This window comes from Oryctolagus cuniculus, chromosome 2 (genome assembly GCF_964237555.1).
Source record: "Oryctolagus cuniculus chromosome 2, mOryCun1.1, whole genome shotgun sequence".
Taxonomy (NCBI): Eukaryota; Metazoa; Chordata; class Mammalia; order Lagomorpha; family Leporidae; genus Oryctolagus; species Oryctolagus cuniculus.
Genome location: NC_091433.1, coordinates 95,568,669 through 95,590,656, shown reverse-complemented (window position 1 = coordinate 95,590,656; position 21,988 = coordinate 95,568,669). Strand labels below are relative to the sequence as shown.

Genomic DNA, 21,988 nt, shown 5'->3' with positions numbered 1-21,988 from the left:
CTCAATATGGGTTAAAGCCTTAAATCTATGACCCGACACCATCAAATTATTAGAGAGCATTGGAGAAACCCTGCAAGATATAGGTACTGGCAAAGACTTCTTGGAAATGACCCCAGAAGTACAGGCAAGGTAGCGGGTGATGGGAGGGGTGCGAGTGGGAGGGAAATTATGGGTGGGGAAGCAATTGTAATCCATAAACTGTACTTTGGAAATTTATATTTACTAAATAAAAAAAGAAATGCATATATTCATTCACTATTTCAATAAAGCTATGAATTGTACAGTATAAAAGAGTCATAAATAGAACTATTCAATTGAAAAATTCTAATAATATATTTGAAACAATGCAGTGTATGTTATATATATTGCAAATTTTTCTAAAAATTAGTAAAATACAAGCACATCATTATTTATAAATCAAAGGAAATTAGTTCAAAAATGCAGTGTAATTGTTTGCAAGAGATGCAATGCTATAGATAGGTTTATTTAAATTGTCCTGTGTTCTCATAATTCTGCAGAATGAAAGTTCAAGAACTGCTTGGAGGCTTAGTTTTTCCTGTGGTCTTTTGTTTCTGTTCTAGGATGGCCAACTTCTTACCATGTCCTCACATGGTCTTTTCTTTCTGTGCTCCCATCTCAATGTCTCTCTTAAAGATACCAGTTGAATTGTGAAGGGGCCTACCTATAGGACCCTAATTAAACTTAATTACCCATGTGAGGGTTCTATCCCAAATACAGTCAACTTGGATTTAGTATCCACATATGGATTTCTGGGAGAACATATTTAGTTTATGACATTGAGTTAAGCAGGCAATAGAAGAACCACTATGCATTATTTAAAATTTTTTATGAGTGTACACATTTACCATAGTAGTTAAGGTATCAATTAAGATGTCTGTATACTATATTTTTGTACCACAATAGGGTGCCCATCTTGGACTCCTGACACAAGCTTTTTGCATGGATGGACCCTGGTAGACAGTGATGAGGCTCAAGAAACCAGGTTTCAGCTACCTATGACAAAGACTTGGATTGAGCTCCCCGTTCTTAGCTTTAGTGAGCCCCAGGCCACACCCAGCCATAGCAAACATTTGGAAAGTAAACCAATTGTTGGAGGTTCATTTTATCTGTATCCCAATTAATAAAATAATTTCTTAATAGTCATTAATAATTTCTATGAGTCAAAATTGAAGTAGTAAATGAGAAGCAGAGGAACAATTTTGATGAACCAAAGAGAAAATAAAACACCAAGTGGCAGAAATAATTTAAGCAATATTAATAGTTTATAAGTAAAGTGACTAAAAATAAAGACTGCAATTGTCAAACTTGATCAAAAAAAAACAAGAGATTTCAGTGTGTTATCTGAAAGTGCTATGTTTCAAAACTAAGACAAAACAGACTAAAAGTAAAAGGATGTAAAAAATACCTACAAAGAGTTGGGTATGCAGCTTAGATTATACATCAGAATGGTATAATCAGTGTTAATGTACCTAAAAACAAAGGCGCAAAAGACAAGAAACAAAGTCCATGGAAGTAAACAACGAACTAAAAAATTACAAATAGTGTTAGACTATTTATACTCATTTTATAGTAATTGATAAAAAACTGAAAAAATCAGTCTATTATAAACATAAATGACAGGATAATAATCTAAATAATATTTGTACACTACTCTATAGAACCAATATAAAACACCTGCTGAGACATAATGCAAGACTAAAATTAGGGGCTGGCAATTTTGCATAGTTGGTAAAGCAACCGCCTGTACCAGCAATCCATACAGGCACTGGTGTATGCTCTGGGTGTTCACTTTGATCCAGCTCCCTGCTGATGGCCTGGGAAAGGCAAAAGAAGATGGACCCTTGAGACTCTGATAGCCATATGGAGAATTGAAAAAAGCTTCTGACTTCAGGTTTGACCGAACCCTAGCCATTGAAGCCATCTGGGAAGTAAACCAGTGCTTGGAATAATTCTCTGCCTCTATCCCTCCCTTTCTGTAACTCTGTCAAGTAAATAAATAAATCTATAGAAATAGAATGTTTCAAGAGATAACATGAAAACTACAAGATATTTTTAAAAGACTAAAATCATAAAGTAGTCTGTGACCATGTGATATTAAGTTATGGATCATTTTTTAATTAACAAAAATCCTTCAATATTTAAAAATTAGGTAACTATACTCCTAAGTTATCTGAGAGAAAAAAATCTCAAGAGAAATTAAAAATATATTCAACAAATTGTACCATAACAATGGCATTTTAGATGGAGTTCTGGTCATCAAAACTTCTCTCATATTTCCACCTTTGAAGTGGAATCTAAAGTCAAGTTCAATATAGGCTGGCCCAAGGAACTTATCCAACAAATTGTAGCATTGTTAGGAACATTGAAAAAGTCATTAGAATCAAACAATAGTTCAGATTCTAACCATCTTAAGTTAAACATATGTATGAGTTTCTAAATAACTAACGATTGCTATTTTGTAATATAAGCATAAATTATGAATTTAAAATAGCACGAGTAGCAAAATATAAAGTTAAGAGAACTATAAAAAATTTTGTGGATCAAAAGATTAAAAAACAGAGAAAAGGGTATCAATTTGATGGGAAAATATTCATATTGTATAGAAAATTACTATTGGCAAAATATAAGAAAATCTTACAAGTAAAGCAATAAAATAAGATTTCAAATCGGAGAAAGAAATAACATTTCTAAAAGGAGGTTTCCAAATGGCTAATTGCCACACAGGACTGTCAGCATTACTTATTAGGTGAACACAAATAGCAATCAGTGAAATACCACTTTATATCCATTTCAATGTCTGTTATAAAACACAATAGTAGAGAAATGAAATTATCATGCATTACTGGTATAAATGTAAAATGATGCAAAAAATATGGCCAACAGTACTGAAGGCCTGCCGATGGTGTTCATTTTCTCACTCAGAAAGTTCAGAGGCAGTGCAGAATATCAAAAAGAAGGGGATAGGGATTGTGGAAATGTTTCCATGGCCTCCATCTTTTAAATATTTCAGTATACAAGCAATTTTGAGGGACCCAACATGATGATGCAATCTAATCCTACTCACCTCTCAAAGGCTCTACCTCTAGACACTATTGTAAGATTAAATTTCCACCTTCTTCACATCTCAAATTGGATTTACTTCCAATAAATGATATACAAACCATTGCATCATACAGTGATGTATTAGAGAGCTTTACTAAATTTTTTTGACAAATAGTACAATATGCACTGACTGTGAAGGCATACTTGAACATGAAATAAGCCATTGCAAAATGATAAATACTTTATGATTCAACTTATATGAGGTTACTAGAGGAGACAAATTCATAGAGATATAAAGTAGAGAAGTGACTTCCATGGTCTGTGGGAGAAGGCGATAGGGATTTAGTGTTTGAGGCACACAAAATTTTACCTGGGAAGATTAAAAAAATTTAGATGGATGGTGTTTATTATTGCAAAGAATATGTATAGGCTTACTGACATAGAAATTCAATTTAAAATGTCAAATGATAAGTTATACATTTAATTATAAAATATTTGATTTTAACAAACTATTAACCAGAGTCCTCATCCATAATCTTTTGCAATTATAGATGTATACATATACTCATATACTTTAAATAATAATTTAGATATAACCAATATCATATAATGATACAACCTTCAAAAGAGCTTGAAAACATGACAACCATTTTGGGGGGGTTAAAACATAATTTCATATTACATCAAAATACAGAAAGAATCATATATATACAGATGTGTGTAGGAAAAATGTGCAAAGCATATCTAAAAGTGTATCCTTATTCATTTACTTTTATTTGAGACAAACACACACACACACAGACATAAAAGAGAGAAAGAGAGACAGACAGAGGCACAGAAATCCTATTATCTTCTTTACTCCCTCAATGCCTACAAACAACCAAGTCTGTTCCAGGCTGAGTACCTTAGGGTGATGACAGAGACTCAAGCATTGAGTTATCAGCTGCAGTCTCTTAGCATCTGTATTAGCAGGAAGCTGGAATTAGAAGCAGATTCATGACATAAACACACACACTCTATATGGAATTCAGGTGATGACAGAGGTATATTTTCTAAAATTTTATTGATTTGTTTTCATTTTGATTCAAATGGAGGGGGGGGGAGTAAAGGTGGGGGAGAGAGAGAGAGAAAGAGAGAGATATTTCATTTCCCAATTCATTCCCCCAAAAATCACTTCATCCAAAAATATACCAGGATACTGGAACTTAATGTAGTCACCCATTTGGGAGGTAGGGATTCAAATATTTAGCTATCATCTACTGCCTCCTAAGACACACATTCACAGGAAAAGAAAAAAAAAGTGAGTAGTGGGAAACTAAATCAAGCAGTCTGATATGGTATGTGGATATTCAAAATGGCAACTTAAGCTAGTGACAAAGACTCACCATCTTAGTCACCAGGACAAATGTTCATGTTCTATGTCTCCTTTCTTTATGTACTTGATTCTGAGTCTGGTTCACTTGCATGTCCTAACAACTGAATGCTTTCCCCTACAGACTCCTAAGCGTGTTACCCCAAGAGAAGTGAGGTAAAGCTCAGCACTGAGCTAATACATTCTTGAGATGTTTGCTAAAATTAATAATTCTCATTTTTAAATTAAAAGCAGTATTTATGATTTATATTCTATTTTACAAATATCAGGAGAATAGATTTAATGCAGTTCTCAGACAAATCTAAGAATTTTTACAGAGTGTATTCAGATATAAAATAAATATTTCAAAACAAAAAAAGCAAATGTACCAGTATTTGAAAAAAGATGACTTTAGAAATGAAAAAGTGGGAGGAGTTTAGAAAAAAATCCCATTTTGATGATTTGGCCAAGGCTAGCTCATAGTAATACTTTATAAAAGTACATAGAGAAATGAATAATGTGGCTTTCATTTTAGATGTGTTCAGCATAAATTCCAAATTGGATAGCTACAAATAATATTTACAGGGAATAGCAACTATGTTCTGAAGCCTGTGGGAGAGGCTACCTTGGGAAGGAAGCAGGAGTGTCATAACCAAGAGGGCCAGATCTGTAAAGAACCACAGGATGTGTGAATGGGAGAGTGTATGGAACATTTGGATAGGTAATATTGAGAGGAAAGTAGAATTACACACAAAAATGACAAAAACCATCCCTGATGTCATGATAGAAATAGGAAATAACATTCAGGAGAAATCCATGTACAGTAGTTGAGAAAAAAAATAGAAGGCGAGCATTTAGGTTTATGATACCCATTTAAATCATCTAATTCTACTTCAAATTACCTAGTTTGAATCTCAGCATTCATTCCGGATTCCAGATTTTTGTTAATACAGATGTTGTGAGGCATTATTGGTGACTCAAGTAATTGGCCTTTTGTACCCATTTTGGAATCCAGGACTATATTCTTATCTCTTAGCTTCTGCCTAGTGCCAGCATGGGCGATTGAGGGTGTTTATGAGGAATGAATCAGTTTATAAATGATATTCTCTTTTGTAGGATTTATTTTATTTATTTGGAAGACAGTGTTAGAGAGAGAGAGCTAGACAGATATTCTATCTGCTAGTTCTCTCCCCAGATGGGTGCAAAATTCATGGCTGGACCAGACTGAAGTCTGGAGCTAGGAGCTTCATCCAGGCTTGCCAAGTAGATGGCAGGGTCCCAAACAATTTGGCCATCTTCTGTTTCTCAAGGTGCATTAGCAGGGAACTGGATTGGAAGTGAAGCAGAAAGAACTTGAACCAGCCTAAATATGGTATTCCACATTGTAGGTGGTGGTATAACCCATTATACCACAGTGCTGTTCCCAATATTTTCTTTCTTAGCTTACTTCACTCTCTCTGTGTTTTTCTACCTCCCAAAGACATACTTTATTTTTATTGTGTAATAGATTCAAGTACAGAAAAACTATAAAAAATCTTTGGCTTTGACTACTCTTTATGGTATTGATGGATAATTTAATCAAAACTACTTTGAGTAGCATGAAGTACAAATGAAGAATGGAAGGATTTGGCTTAAGATGTAACTTTGGAAAAACTGCAACACAACATGAATCCATAGAGAAATGTATGGAGAGCTCTTTAAAGACCTGCCATGGGAGCTGGCCTTGAGACATAAACGGTTAACCCACCACCTGTAATGCTGGCATCTCATATGGATGGGCTTTCAGTCCCAGCAACTCCACTACAAATCCAAGCCTTTGATAATGTGCCAGGGAAAGTACTTGGAGAGGGCCTCTGGCCTAGGGTGGGAGACAAAGATGAACCTCCTACCTCCTGCTTTTACCTTGTTCAACCCTGACCATTGTGACTCTTTGGGGAGTGAACCAGCAGATGGAAGATTCTCTGATTCATTCCCTCTTCCATTTTTATCTTTTTAACTCTGCCTTGAAAATATAGCAATAAGTTCTAAAAACCAGAAATGGCTGCAGATCCTATTCCCTACACATTCCTGGTTCTGCTCATGAATCACATTCAGCCTCCAATACGCTATTAGGACCCCACTATTCAAGCAATTCACCCACAAAAAAATCATATTCAGTAATTTGTTTTCCTAGCACCTGGTAACTTCTGCCTAGTTTAGTGTTTATATCCAGGTTGGTACTAAACCACTTCTACTATTTCATCAATAAGACCAACAGAGAAAAATTCAGGCTTCATATCCTACAATAATTTAGAAGATTCTGTGTTGCCATTTGAATAATCTGATAAACATATCAGTGTTATAGCATCACTAAGACTGAAAACAAATTTGCTATCATGTTTGATAGCCTTAATATTTTATAATAATGAAAATTTTATGTTTTCACATACTTATTTCTCCATTTTAATAAGCTATACTTATAAACATGCTATATCACAATATAATACAAACTGAGAAATAAACAACTTACTGGAGGTCTGTTCATTTTCTTAGAACTTGGAAATATTTAGTGGGCCCTAGGATTGTACCTGGAAGAGACGAAAAATGGAAATGTGAGATAACTGGTCTGATTTGCTGATAGATTCAGAGTAAAGTCATGATTGAAATGAATACAAAATACCAAATTGATTGGCTGTAGAAACAAAACCAATCAGCTAACCTGATTAGGAATAGAGCTTTACACATGACAACGGCCAAGGAAGACCTCCTGGAAAGAGCACCAACAATTATACTAATTGGCAGTGATTAGGCAAAAGTAATCCTTATGTTAGAACAAATATTTACTTGCTACTCATTTTGTTCAAAACATTACTGCTAAGAAGTAATTTGTCATTTTAAGAATAATTATTCAGACCAGCACTGCAGCTCACTAGGCTAATTCGCTGCCTGTGGCACTGGTACCCCGGGTTGTAGTCCCAGTTGGGGCACTGAATTCTGTCCTGGTTGCTCCTCTTACAGTCCAGCTCTCTGCTGTGGCCTGGGAAGGCAGTGGAGGATGGTCGGACTGCTTAAGCCCTGCACCTGCATGAGACACCAGGAGGAAGCACCTGGCTCCTGGCTTCAGATCAGCGCAGTGCACTGGCTGTAGCAGCCATTTGTTGGGGTGAATCAACGGAAGAAAGACCTTTCTCTCTGTCTCTCTCTCTCTCACTGTCTAACTCTGCCTGTCCAAAAAAAAAAAAAATGATTGTTCAAGCAGGTTGCAAAATGCCACAGAAAGAAACATAATGCTGTCACTAAAATCTATACTATAGAAAAAATACTTGGGTGATGTTAACTACTCTTCTATTACCACAAATGTACTACGCAACACTTCATATTGTTAGTTTCACTAGAAACTAACATATTTCTGTTATACACTGAAAATTATAAAATATATTCATCTTGCAACCAGGGTATTTTTGCCACAGCTATATAGAAAAATGAATACAATACATATTTTCTATACTATATCTTTCTAGTAATTGTTGCAAATGACACCCCCCAGTTTACAAATCTTCACATAGTTATTCCCTACAATGATCCTTGGTATTGCCATTTTACCTGCTACAGCTCATGGAACATTCAGTGAATGTAACCCCAACCTGAAAGATGCAAAAATCCTCAATAAAATTCTAGCCAATGGAATCCAACAAATATCTGGAAGATTATTCACCCAGACCAAGTGGGATTTATCCCTGAGATGCAGGTATGGTTCAACATTTGCAAATCAATAAATGTGATACATCACATTAACAAATTGAAAAACAAAAAACAAATGATTATCCCAATATATGCAAAGAAAGCATTGATAAAATATGACACCCTTTCATGATGAAAACTCTGTACAAATTGGGTATAGAAGAAAGTTTCCTAGACACAATCCAGGCAATTTATGACACACAAACACACACACACACACAAACACAAACAGCAACATCCTATTGAATGAGGAAAAGTTGGAAGTATTCCCACTGAGATCTGGAACTAGACAAGGATGCTCACTTTCAACATTGCTATTCAATACAATACTGGAAGTTTTAACCAGAGCCATTAGGCAAGAAAAAAGTCAAAGGTATACAAATTGGTAAAGAGGAAGTCAAATATTCCATATTTGCAGATGATATGATTCTATTTATAGAGGATCCAAAAGACTCCAACAAGGGACTATTTGAACTCATGGAAGGGTTTGGTAATATAGCAGGATATATAACCAATACACAGAATTCAACAGCGTTTGTATACACGGACAATGCTATGATTGAGAAAGAACTTCTTAGATCATTCCCATTCACAATAGCTACACAAAATCAAATACCTTGGAGTAAGTTTAGCCAAGGATGTCAAAGATCTCTACAATGTGATTTACAAAACATTGAAAAAAGAAATAGAATAAGATACAACAAATGGAAAAAAAATTCCACATTCATGAATTGGAAGAAGAAATATCAAAATGCCCATTATTCCAAAAGCAATTTACAGATTCAATGTGATACCAATCAAAATAGCAAAGACATTCTTCTCAGATGTAGAAAAAAGATGTTGAAATTTGTATAGAAATACAGAATACCTTGCATAGCTAAAGCCATCTTGTAAAACAAAAACAAAGCCAGAGGCATCACAATACCAGATTTCAAGATATGCTTCATGGTAGTAATAATCAAAACATCTTGGTACTAAAAAAAAGCAACAGATGAATATTCCAAAGGAAAATTGATCCAAGCATCTACAACCAAGTTATACTCTGACCAAGGAACATAAACACATCCCTGGAGCAAGGACAGTCTCTTCAGCAAATGGTGCTGGGAAAGACCCCTACTTTATACATTACACAAAAATTCATTCAAAATGATCAATGAAAAAAATCTATGTACTGGTAACATCACATTATTAGATAACATTGGGGAAACCCTGAAAGATATTGGCTCAGGCAAAGAGTTCTTGGAAAAAGAAACCAGAGACACTGGCAATCAATGCCATGACTAACAAATGGGATTATATGAAATTGAGAAGCTTTTTTTCCTGCAGGAAACTCAAAAGGCAACTGATATAATGGTAGAAATTATTTGCAGAAATGCAACTGATAAAGGATTAATAATCAGAATATATAAAGAGATCAAGAAGCTCCACAACAACAAAACAAACAACCCAGTGAAGAAACAGGCAAAAGAATTAAATAGACATTTTTCAAAATAGGAAATCCAACTGGCCAACAGACAAATGAAAAAAAAAAATTCCCAGGATGACTAGCCATCAGGTAAATGCAAATCAAAACCACACTGAGGTTTCACCTCACCCCATTGAGAATGGCTTTCATACAGAAATCAAAGACAGCAAATTCTGATGAGAATGTGGGGCAAAAGGTATCCTAACAAACTGTTGGTAGGAATGTAAACAGATAAAACCAATATGGATGACAGTTTAGAGGTACTTCAGAAATCTGAACATAGGGGCCGATGCTGCGGCTCACTTGGTTAATCCTCCACCTGTGCACTGGCATCCCATATGGGCACTGGGTTCTAGTCCTGGTTGCTCCTCTTCCAGTCCAGCTCTCTGCTGTGGCCCAGGAGGGCAGTGGAGGAAGGCCTAAGTGCTTGGGCCCCTACACCCACATGGGAGACCAGGAGGAAGCACCTGGCTCTTGGCTTCGGATCAGCACAGCACCGGCCATGGTGGCCATTTTGGGAGTGAACCAATGGAAGGAAGACCTTTCTCTCTGTCTCTCACCTCTCACTGTCTAACTCTCAAATAAAAAAAAGAAAACAAAGAAATCTGAATATACACCTACCATATGAACCAGCACTCTCAATACTGGAAATTTACCCAATGGAAATGAAATCAGCAAATAAAAATTTTATCTGTTCCTTGATGTTTATTAAAGCTGCATTCACAATAGCTAAGATATGGAATTGACCTAAATGCCCACCAACTAAAAACTAGGTAAAGAAATTATGGGATATGTATTCTATGGACTACTAGACAATGGTATAAAAAATGAAATCCGATCATTTGCAACAAATTGGATGAATCTGGAAAACATATTGAGTGAAATGAGTCTGTCCTTAAGTAACAAAGACCATATGTTCTCCCTGATCTGTGATAACTAATAGAGCACCTAAAAGGAAGTCTGTAAGAGTGAAAATGACACTTTGAGAAGCAATGACTTGAACAGCCCTGGTCTTGACTGTTGAGGAACAGCTTTTTTCCCCTTCTTCATGCTATTTATTGAACCCTTTACTTAACATAGATTAAATCATATGTGCATAAAGTCAATTGAAAATAGTTCAAATAGAAGTGAGAATAACACAGGAACAAGGAACTTTGTATCTATGAAGCTATATTGTTCTGCATACTTCCCTATAGACTTACTTCTAAGGGTACAGTTTAAAATCTTGCATGGTACCCTAAATCCAATTAAACTGGGTTGTAAAAATGTCATTTTTATTGTTAAAGTGTCCATATTAAGTGTTAAAGTGATAAATAGATAGGATTATATGTTAAATGTATCATATAAATAAAATCAACTCTCTGGTAATAATAATAAATAGAATTAAAAGGTAGAGAATATTCTGACACAGGAAGCAGTCTGCACAGCAAACACATAAAGTGAGAATCACTTTAAATAACACTCTGACCTCAGAATTAGCCCATAAGGCATTCTGGTCTGGCTGAAGGCCCATGAGAGCAATTCAGGCATGAAAAGACAAGACAATGTGGTAAAAAATGTTCTACATGAAGGAATCTCTGTGAGAGAGACCCCAGTGGATAGAAGTGGCCATAAAAGAGAGATGCAGTTTTCTATGACAAGAGGAGAGTACTTTCACTTTGCTTGTGGATTTTTCAAGATACTGACACAGATTGTGGATTTTAAAGGCTTCCATAGGCTGGGCAGCTCATGACAAGCATCTTGGGTGATCACTGATATCATACTAACAACAAGAGTCACTGTGTGCATATTCCCCATGCAGGACTTCTGTCCACAATGAGTTGTATTATGAGAATTAACTATAAAACTAGTTCTCAGTTTGCGTTTGTGTTAGTGCGTGTGTGTTAAAATTGTTGCAATCTGTACTTTGTAAAAATTGGTTTTCAACGTATAAGTTTAATGAAAATTGATCTTAATGGAGAATGGAACTGGGAATGGGCAAGGGAGGAGTTGTGTGGGAGTGGAAAAGGGAGTGCAGTTAGTGGGAAGAATCATTATATTCCTAAAGTTATACTTAGGAAATTTGTACACCTTAAATAAAATGTTTCTTTGAGATAAAAAAGAAAGAAACAAGAATGATTGGTATGTTTCTTGGATAAACAGCTTCACTCTCAGGACAAAATGCATGATGCAAAATAATTCATCTTCAAGCACACACTAACCAAGTGGAATTCTGGTGGTTACATCTTAGGGTGGCAAACTCATATTTGAAAGGCATGTGTTAGAAATGGATAAACTCAAATGTGAGATCAGGTTTTTATGATGATTAATATATCTTTTACCTTTGTTTTAAGTTCTGATAATCATGCTGTAGTTCTAAACACACGTCTACTTGTTACACATGCATGCATAGAATATGGAGAAAAGAAAAAATGATGCTATTCTACTTTGAGAACTTAAACAAGAACCTAATATTCCTATGGCAACTTATATCTAATCCATAAAGTTATTTGCTCTTACCTAATAATTAGTGTACCATCCATGGGTCATATTCCAGAATTCAGAAAACTACTATAAAACATATACTGGAATAAAATAATGAGTCTTAAGGTGGCTGCATTTCAAATACATTGTATAAAACAAAAGTTCCAATCTTGGAATTAGTTCAAAACTCTTAAAACCCATCTTTCCACACATTCATCTGATGATCTAACAAATATGGTTCAGCACCATGGACTTTGTGAGTTCTCATGTCCTTTCCTAGGAACTATTCATTCTGATCATCACATACCTCAGTGAACAGGAGATCTTCCTACTGGGAATGGAGATATGGATTTCATGAGGAACTCCAATATTAGAAAAACTCACCAATAATTAACTCATTTTAAGCTACTCCTTTGTCTGACTCTTCTGAGTCAATATAGAAACTATAGTCAGTAATTGGTATATAGGCCATGTGGTATAAATAAAGGGAGTGATGCCCAAAGAGTGCATCTAACTAATTAAGACACCATCAAGGATTATGAACTGAATTTAGTATTTTCTTTTTAAATATTTACTTATTTGAAAGGCAGAGAAATGAAGAGAAAGGAAAGACAGTAACAGATACAGACTGATGAAGCATCTTTTTCTTGGCTCACTTCCTAAAAGGATGAAATAAACAGGTCTGGGCAAGCACAGAGCCAAGAGTAAGTAATTCTATCTACATCTGCTATATGGGCACATACTAAAGCATTTGAGTGATGTTCCATTGCCTTCCCAAGTACATTAATAGAATGGACACAATGTGGCACTACAATATGAGATGCCAGCATTGCAAGCAGTGGCCAAACACATTGCAAAACAATGCCTGACACAAACATAAGTCAATTCAGATCCATTATAAAAATATTTCAACATATACTCTGGTGTCTCATCATGAAGTTTTGCATTAATTCATCTAATAATTTTATTGTTTAAAAAGACAAAAATAAAAAAGACAAACAATATATTCCTTGAAGTTTTAGACAGAACCATTAGATAAGAAAAAGAAATCAAAGGGATACAAATTAGAAAGTGGGAATTCAGACTATTCCTATTTGCAGATGACAAGATTCTCTATACAGGGAAACCAAAAGAGGCCATTAAGAGACTACTGGAACTCCAAAAAAGAGTGTGGTAAAGTAGCAGAATATAATATCAACACACAAAAGTCAATAGCCTTTCTATACACAGACAACGCCATGGTTGAGAAAGAGTTTCCAAGATCAATAACATTCACAAAAGCTACAAAAACACAAAAGTACCTTGAGTAAATTTAACCAAGGATGTCAAAGAACTCTATAATGAAAATAACAAAACATTAAGAAAAGAAACAGAATACACAAAAAAATGGAAAAATCTTCAGTGTTCAGGATAGGAAGAATGAACATCATCAACATGTCCATAATACTGAAAGAAGTTTATTGAATAAGAGAGGGAAGAGATGATTCAATATGATCCCAATCAAAATACCAAAGACATTTTTCCTCATAATCTATAACTTTTAAAGAGAGTCAGCAGGCAAGCAAAAACAAATCAAAGGGATACAAATTGAAAAAAAGGAAGTCAAATGATGGTAGTTGGCAGAAGACATGATATTATAAATAGGGAAGACAAAGACACCACTAAGAGATTATCAGAACTCAGGAGAGTTGGGTAAAGTTGCAGAATATAAAATCAATACACAAAAATCAATAGCATTTGTATAAAAAGACAATGCTATGGCTGATAAAGTACATGTAAGATCAGTCACATTTGCAGTATTAGCTCACTAGGCTAATTCTCCTTCTGCAGCACCAGCACCACGGGTTCTAGTCCTGGTTGGAGCACCAGGTTCTAGTCCTGGTTGCTCCTCTTCCAGTGCAGCACTCTGCTGTGGCCCAGGAAGGCAGTGGAGGATGGCCCAAGTGCTTGGGCCCTGCACCCGCATGGAACACCAGGAGGAAGCACCTGGCTCATTGCTTTGAATCAGCACAGCGCCAGCCATAGCGGCCATTTTGGGGGGTGAACCAACAGAAGGAAGACCTTTTTCTCTTCCTTTCTCTCTCAATGTCTAATTCTGCCTGTAAAAAAATAAATAAATAAACATCTTGGAATAAACTTAACTAAAGAGGTAAAAGAACTCTACAATGAAAATTACAAAACATTTTAAAAAGACATAGAAGAACACATAAAAAAGGAAATATCTGTCATGTTCATGGATTGAAAGAATTAATATAATCAAAATGTCCATACTACTGAAAGTAGTTTACAGCTTCAATATGACCCCCATCTAAATACCAATGGCATTCTTCTGACATATAGGAAAAATGTTGCTAAAATTCATATGGAAGCCCGAGAAATCCTGAATAAATAAATCAACCTTAAAGAACAAAACAAAGCCAGAGGCATTGCAATATCAGATGTCAAGAAAAACTATAGGACATTTAGAAACAAAAAGCCTGATACCGGCACAAAAATAGACATGTAGACAAATGGACTAGAGTAGAAACTGCAGAAATTAATACATATATGTACAACCAACTGATCTTTCTCAAAGGAACCAAGATCAATGCCTGGAGAAAGGGTAGTCTCTTCAACAAAGGGTGCTGGAAAACATGGACTCTGCATGAAAAAGTATGAAACAAAAACACTACCATACAATTTATACAGAAATGAACTATAGATGGATCAATGATCTAAACCAATAAACTGATACCATCAAGTTACTGCATGAGAACATTGGGAAAGCTCTGCAAGACATTGGCATAGACAAGGACTTATTGGTAAACTCTCCAGATGCATAGGAAACCAAAGCAAAAATGGACAAATAAGATGACATTAGGGACGGGGCAAGATGGCGGAATAGGAAGGGAGCACATTGACAGTCCGGGAAAAGACAGTTTAATGAAAGTGGAGATACTGCACGTTCTAGAAAGAGTTAAGGAAGAAACAGCGAGGAAACTCTTCCAGAACTACTGGTTCATGGTGGACCTACGTGGGTGCCCATGGCTCAGGACCCCAGCTGTGGAATCTATGCACCAGTGCTGGAAAGGGAGGTGAGGTGAAACCTCAGTAGCCTGAGACACCAGGGGGGAAGCAGAAAGAGGAGCCGAGAGCGAAGGAGGCTTGAAGCCCCGTGCGGGAAAGTTCACCAGGCTAACTAGAGGAGAGAGGGAAAAAAAGAGACCAGTGCTGACACGAGTCTCTCTCCACTCACCTTTCAAAGGCGAGCAAGACAAAGAGCAGGCACCATTTTGGACATAGGTAAAAGCTGCACCCGCCATCTGCCAAGCAGAAAAACCTGACTCTTGGGGGGGGGCGGGAATTAAAAGGAGGTTAGGACCTAGTGAATATGTGGAGCTAATGAACACAGACTGTGAAAAACTGAAGGTGCAGGAGAGAAGTCACGGAGACGTGAGTACTCCTGGGAGAGTACACAAATGTAACCTTGGCAACCTGGTGGGAGATGGCAGAGAAATTTGAGCTTACTCTGAGGACTGCATAGATCCTTTTGTGGTCCATGGGACAGAGCAGACTAATATTATACCCACGGAAGCCAGAGATAAGAAACTGACTACCTTCAATTCTGCTCAGCTGTGTGGAATTACTTCCCTTCTGAATAAAAGAGAGAGAGAGAGAGAGAGAGAAATTTACCATTCCTAACTGTGTGTCACCTTTGGCATGCCGTTAATCCTGAAGAACCAAACAGGGCTGCCTGGTCACACCCATCACAAGCCTCTAAAGATCTATCAAAAGCAGACAGTCTGGCCAGTGTTGTGGCTCAGGAGGCTAATCCTCCACCTGCAGTGCCAGCACCCAAGGTTCTAGTCCCAGTCAGGGTGCTGGATTCTGTCCCGGTTGCTCCTCTTCCTGTCCAGCTCTCTGCTGTGGCCCGAGAGTGCAGTGGAGAATGGCCCAAGTCCTTGGGCCCTGCACCCTCATGGGAGACCAGGAGAAGCAGCTGGCTTCTGGCTTCAGATCAGCATGGTGCACTGACCGCAGTGGCCACTGGGGGGTGAACCAATAGAAAAGGAAGACCTTTCTCTCTGCCTCTCTCTCACTGTCTACTCTGCCTTTCAAAAAAAAAAAAAAAGCAGACAGTCCACTTAATACAGTCATAGTATAACTAGAAAAAACACCACAGCAAGGGAAGAAAAAACCAAAGAATATCTCCACAATGCCAAGAAACAAACACAGAAGTTGAGGAAACAACAGCAAGGAAGACATTATGATGCCCCCAAATGAATAATACACCCAAATCCAAGATTATGAAGATGATGAGATAGAAGAAATGCAAGAAACAGATTTCAAAAAATTGATAAGAACATAAGAAGTTCTCAAAAACAAATTCTTGAACTACAGAAATCCTTACTGGACAAGATAGAAAATCTCTCTTGTGAAAATGAAATCTTAAGGAGGAATCAAAATGAAATGAAGAAACTAGTAGAACATGAAATTGTGATAGTGAAGAGAAATCAAAATGAAATGACAAATTCAGTAGATCAAATGACAAACACATTAGGGAGCCTTAAAAACAGAGTCAGTGAAGCAGAAAAGAGAATATCAGACTTAGAAGACAGAGAACAGGAAAGGATACAGTCAAACAAAAGAAAAGAAGAGGAAATTAGAAATCTAAAAAATATTGTTGTTATCTACACAATACTATTAAAAAAAAACAACATTCAAGTTCTAGAAGATCCTGAAGGCATGGAGAGAGAGAAAGGATTAGAAGGCCTTTTAGTGAGATACTAGCAGAAAACTTCCTGGGTTTGCAGAAGGACAGAGACATCTTAATACAGGAAGCTCATAGAACCCCTAGTAAATATGACCAAAAGAGATCCTCACCACAACATGTTGTAATCAAACTCACCACAGTGAAACATAAAGAAAAGATTCTAAAATGTGCAAGAGAGAAACATCAGATTAGTCTCAGAGGAACTCCAATTAGACTCACAGCAGACTTCTCATCAGAAGCCCTACAGGCTAGGAGGGAATGGCGAGACATAGCCCAGGTACTGAGATAGAAAAACTGCCAGTCCAGAATATTATATTCTGCAAAGCTCTCATTTGTGAATGAAGATGAGATAAAGATCTTTCATAGCAAACAGAAATTGAAAGAATTTGTTGCCACTCATCCAGCCCTGTGAAAGGTGCTTAAAGGTGTGTTACATACAGAAACACAGCAACACGTTCATCACTATGAAACAAGGTAAAGGAAGAAAACCTCAAAGTAAAAGATCACATGAAGTTCAGAGCCTATATTAGAAAATATCTTTGGGAAAATGGCAGGGCAAATTTACTACTTATCAATAGTCACATTGAATGTTAATGGCCTCAACTCTCCAGTTAAAAGACACAGATTGGCCAATGGATTAAGGAACAAAACCCATCTATTTGCTGCTTACAAGAAACACATCTTTCCAAGAAAGATGTATGCAGACTGAAAGTTAAAGGCTGGAAAAAGATATATCATGCCAACAGAAGTGAAAAAACAGCGGGCATAGCCATCTTAATATCAGACAAAATAAACTTTAACACAAAAACCGTTAAGAGAGACAAAGAGGGACACTATAATGATTAAGGGTTCAATTCAACAGGAAGATATAACGATTATCAATGTATATGCACCCAATTACAGGGCACCGGTTTATTTAAAAGATATGTTAAGGGACGTAAAGGGAGACTTAGACTCCAATACAATATAGTACTGGGGGACTTCCATACTCCACTCTCAGAAATAGACATATCAACAGGACAGAAGATCAACAATGAAGCAGTAGACTTAAATGACACTATAGCCCAAATGGATCTAACAGATATCTACAGATCTTTTGATCCTACACTTAGAGAATACACATTCTTCTCAGCAGTACATGGAATGTGGCCACTCTAGGATTGACCACATACAAGGCCATAAAGCGAGTCTCAGCAAATTCAAAAGAATTAGAATCATACCATGCAGATTCTCAGACCACAGTGGAATGAAGTTGGAAACAAGCAACTCAGGAATCCCTAAACTATATGCAAACACATGGAAATTAAACAAAATGCTCCTGAATGAACACTGGGTCATAGAAGAAATCAAAAGAGAAATCAAAAGCTTTCTGGAAGTAAATTAGGATAACAGCACAACATGCCAAAACTTATGGGATACAGCTAAAGCAGTGTTAAGAGGAAAGTTTATTCAATAGGTGCCTACATCAAGAAATTAGAAAGGCACCAAATAAATGAGATGTACAGTTTGGGACATGCTCAAGCTGACTTGACCCAAATAGTAGTGTTAAAAACATGCCAGTGGATTCAAATGTAATCCCATCAAGGTGGCATGTACCAATGGCATCTCACTAGTCCAAGTCATCAATTTCAGTTCACAGTTGATCATACTGATAGGTCTAAGAGTCAAAGGGATCACACAAACAAGACTAGTGTCTGCTAATACTAACTGATAGAATCAAAAAGGGAGAGAACGATCCAACATGAGAAGCGGGATACACAGCAGACTCATAGAATGGCAGATGTCCTAAAAAGCACTCTGGCCCCAAAATTAGCCCTTAAGGCATTCGGATCTGGCTGAAGAGCCCATGAGAGTATTTCAGGCATGGAAAGCCAAGACACTCTGGGGAAAAAAAAACCTAAATGAAAGATCTCTGCGAGTGAGATCCCAGTAGAAAAACGGGCCATCAAAGAAGGATGTACCTTTCTCTGAAGAGAGGAGTGAAACTCCACTTTGAGTATGACCTTGTTTAAATAAGGTCAAAGTTGGCGAACTCAAAAGGCTTCCATAGCCTTGTCAACTCATGACAAGAACCTAGGGAGATTACTGACACCATAAACAAGAGTGTCAGTTTGTTAAGTCAACAACAGGAGTCACTGTGCACTTACTCCTCAATGTGGGACCTCTGTCCTTAATATGTTTTTCAATGTGAATTAATGCTATAACTTGTACTCAAACACTATTTTACACTTTATGTTCTGTGTGGGTGCAAACTGTTGAAATCTTTAATTAATATATACTAAATTGATCTTCTGTATATAATGATAATTGAAAATGAATCTTGATGTGAATGGAATGGGAGAGGGAGCAGGAGTTGGGAGGGTTGTGGGCAGGAAGGAAGTTATGGGGGTGGGAAACCATTGTAATCCATAAACTGTACTTTGGAAATTTACATTTGCTAAATAAAAGGTTAAAAAAAAGGATTATATTAAGCTAAGATGCTTCTGCACTTAAAAGGAAACACTCAAAAAAGGTCAGCAGCAACCAAGGGAATAGGAGAAAATATTTTAACATCATGTGATGAATAAAGGCTTTCTTTTTGACATGCAGAGTTAGACAGCGAAAGAGAGACAGACAGAGAGAAATGTCTTTCTTCCATTGATGCACCCCCAAAATGGCCACCACAGCTGGCATGCCATGCTGATCTGAAGCCAGGAGCCAGGTATTTCCTCCTGGTCTCCCATGCGGGTGTAGGGCCCAAGCACTTATGGTCAAAAAAAATGAGAATACATGCAATATAAGTATTAGATAGGAAATGCAAAGCAAAATGCAGTAAGTATCCCCTCACTCCATAAAACAAATTCTGATGGGATACGAAGCAAAGAAAACCTAAATCCTTGGTGCCAGGACTGTGGTGTGACAAGTAAAGCTGTTACCTGCCATGTCAACATCCCATATGGGCAATTCTTTGAGACCCAGCTGTTCCATTTCTAATCCAGATCTCTGCTGTGGCCTGGGAGAGCAATGGAAGATGGCTCAAGTCTTTATGCCTCTAAACCCACAAGGGAACATGGGAGACCCTGGGGAAGCTTCTGGCTCTTGGCTTCTGTTGGCCCAGTACAGCCATTGCTGATATCTGAGGAGTTAACCAGTAGATAGATGACATATTTTCCCTCTCTCTCTTGTTCAGCCTAACTCTGCCTTTCAAATAAATATAGGCCAGCACATGGCTCACTTAGCTAATCCTCCACCTGCAGTACCGGCACACCGGGTTCTAGTCCCGATTGTGGCACCGGATTCTGTCCTATTGCTCCTCTTTCAGTCCAGCTCTCTTCTGTGGCCCAGGAAGGCAGTGGAGGATGCCCCAAGTGCATGGGCCCTGCTCCCGAATGGGAGACCAGGAGGAGCACCTGGCTCTTGGCTTCGGGTCAGTGCAGTGCACCAGCCATAGCAGCCATTTGGGGCGTGAACCAACAGAAGGAAAACCTTTCTCTCTCACTGTCTAACTCTGCCTGTCCAATAAATAAATAAATAAATAAATAAATATTTAAAAAATAACTTATGATAATGCAAGTTAGCCTATTATGGAGACTAGCATGGCCATTCCTCAAAACTGAAAAATGATAATCTTCCCAACCATTGTGTTGTATCAGAATCAAAAGAAATAAGCATACCAAAGAGATTTCTGCCAATGCTTTCAAAATGTATCTCTCAGATACATTAGCAGGAATGTGGATTGGAAGTGTGGAGTGGCCAGGTCTTGAATGAGGCACATAAATATGATGTGAAGACATCTCTAGTGGTAGCTTCACTCACTGCACAAAACCCCATCCTTTCATACTGTTTCATTTTTCTTAATACTGTTGTCAAATTACAGGCATGATGTTCAACCTTGGATCCATATATCTCAGTTTAAAAACAGGAATGGGGTGAGTGTTTAGTGTAGCAATTAAGAAAATTGTATTCCACAATGGAGGATCTGGGTTCATTTCTTGGTTCTGATCCTGACTCCAGCTTCCAATTTAAGCAGACCCTGAGAAGCCAAAGTGATGGCTCAATACATGGGGATTGTGCCACCCACATGGAAACCTGAAGTGAGTTAACAGCTCTCAGGTTTAGACCTGATCCCTCCCTGGAAGATGTGAGCATTTGTGAAGTGAACTTGTGAATCAGAGGTCTTTCTCTCCTTCACTGTCTCTTGTTTTCTCTCAAGTGAGTAAGAAAATAATTCATCAGACAGAAAGAACAAGCTTAGTTTTGGTTGTCAGACCAAGTAAGGGAAAGACTGAAAGCAAATGAAGGTACAGCAAGATATTTATATTCTTTATTTCCATGTGATCTTGTAGATTAGTCTTTATTTAAATAATAATATCAATAATGAGGATTGTTGTTAAAATTTGTGATCATTAAATTAATGTCAGAAATTATATAAAGGGTAGCAGTAAAGTTTTGAGAGTATTTTTATAAGCTATCTGAACTTCCAAAAAATAGTGTCATTTGAAATTGGGTATAGATTATTTGAAAATGGGTATGGCCAACTCCAGTGAAATTACTGAAAGAAAAAATTAAAGGACATATATTCAAGATACCTTAAGAATGGAGTTAAATGAGATCCTATATTATGCTTAAGAAAAGGAGGCAAGGTGTTGGGCATTTAGCACAATATTTAAGAGGCTCCTTGGGATGCCTTCATCCCACTTTGGAGTGCTGATGTTGTACTCTGGCTAAACTCTCAATTCCAGCTTCCTGCTAATATTCACCATGGAAGGGAGCAGGAGATAGGTCAAGGTCCCTGCTAACTGAATCTTGGACACAGATTGAGTTCCTAACTTTTGCGGGCCAGCTGCACCAGTTGAACAGAACCTAAGGGAGGGAGAGGGACCTAAAAGAGAGAAAAGCGATCACAGAGAATGGAGCCAAGCCAACAAGGCTGATCAAGGCTCATTTATTCTAAATTCCCAGCAGTATTTATACATATCCAGCTGCAGAACAAAGAAGCACAAAAGATAACAACATACATAAGCAACTTATTGGGGCCTCCAGTAGCACAGATAATTTTAACAGGGTGTTCTTGATTATCATCCTCCTTCAGGATGGGAGTATGTGACTTTCTCATCTCAGGAATTCCTCAAGGCCTAGATTAGTCTTGACTTGTCCAAAGGCTGCCTACACCAACTCCTGTATTTGGCTAAGC

The 21,988-nt window shown here is 37.2% G+C and overlaps 1 long non-coding RNA gene across 3 annotated transcripts in view; it reads right to left on the bottom strand.

The window, feature by feature from the left end:
- Nucleotides 1-21,988, bottom strand: part of LOC138848530 (uncharacterized) — a 135,852-nt gene that overhangs the window by 26,227 nt on the left and 87,637 nt on the right. For all 3 annotated transcript variants that reach the window (XR_011386396.1, XR_011386395.1, XR_011386397.1), the window contains exon 4: nucleotides 6,924-6,981. This is a non-coding gene — a long non-coding RNA (uncharacterized lncRNA). The remainder of the gene's footprint in view (nucleotides 1-6,923; nucleotides 6,982-21,988) is intronic.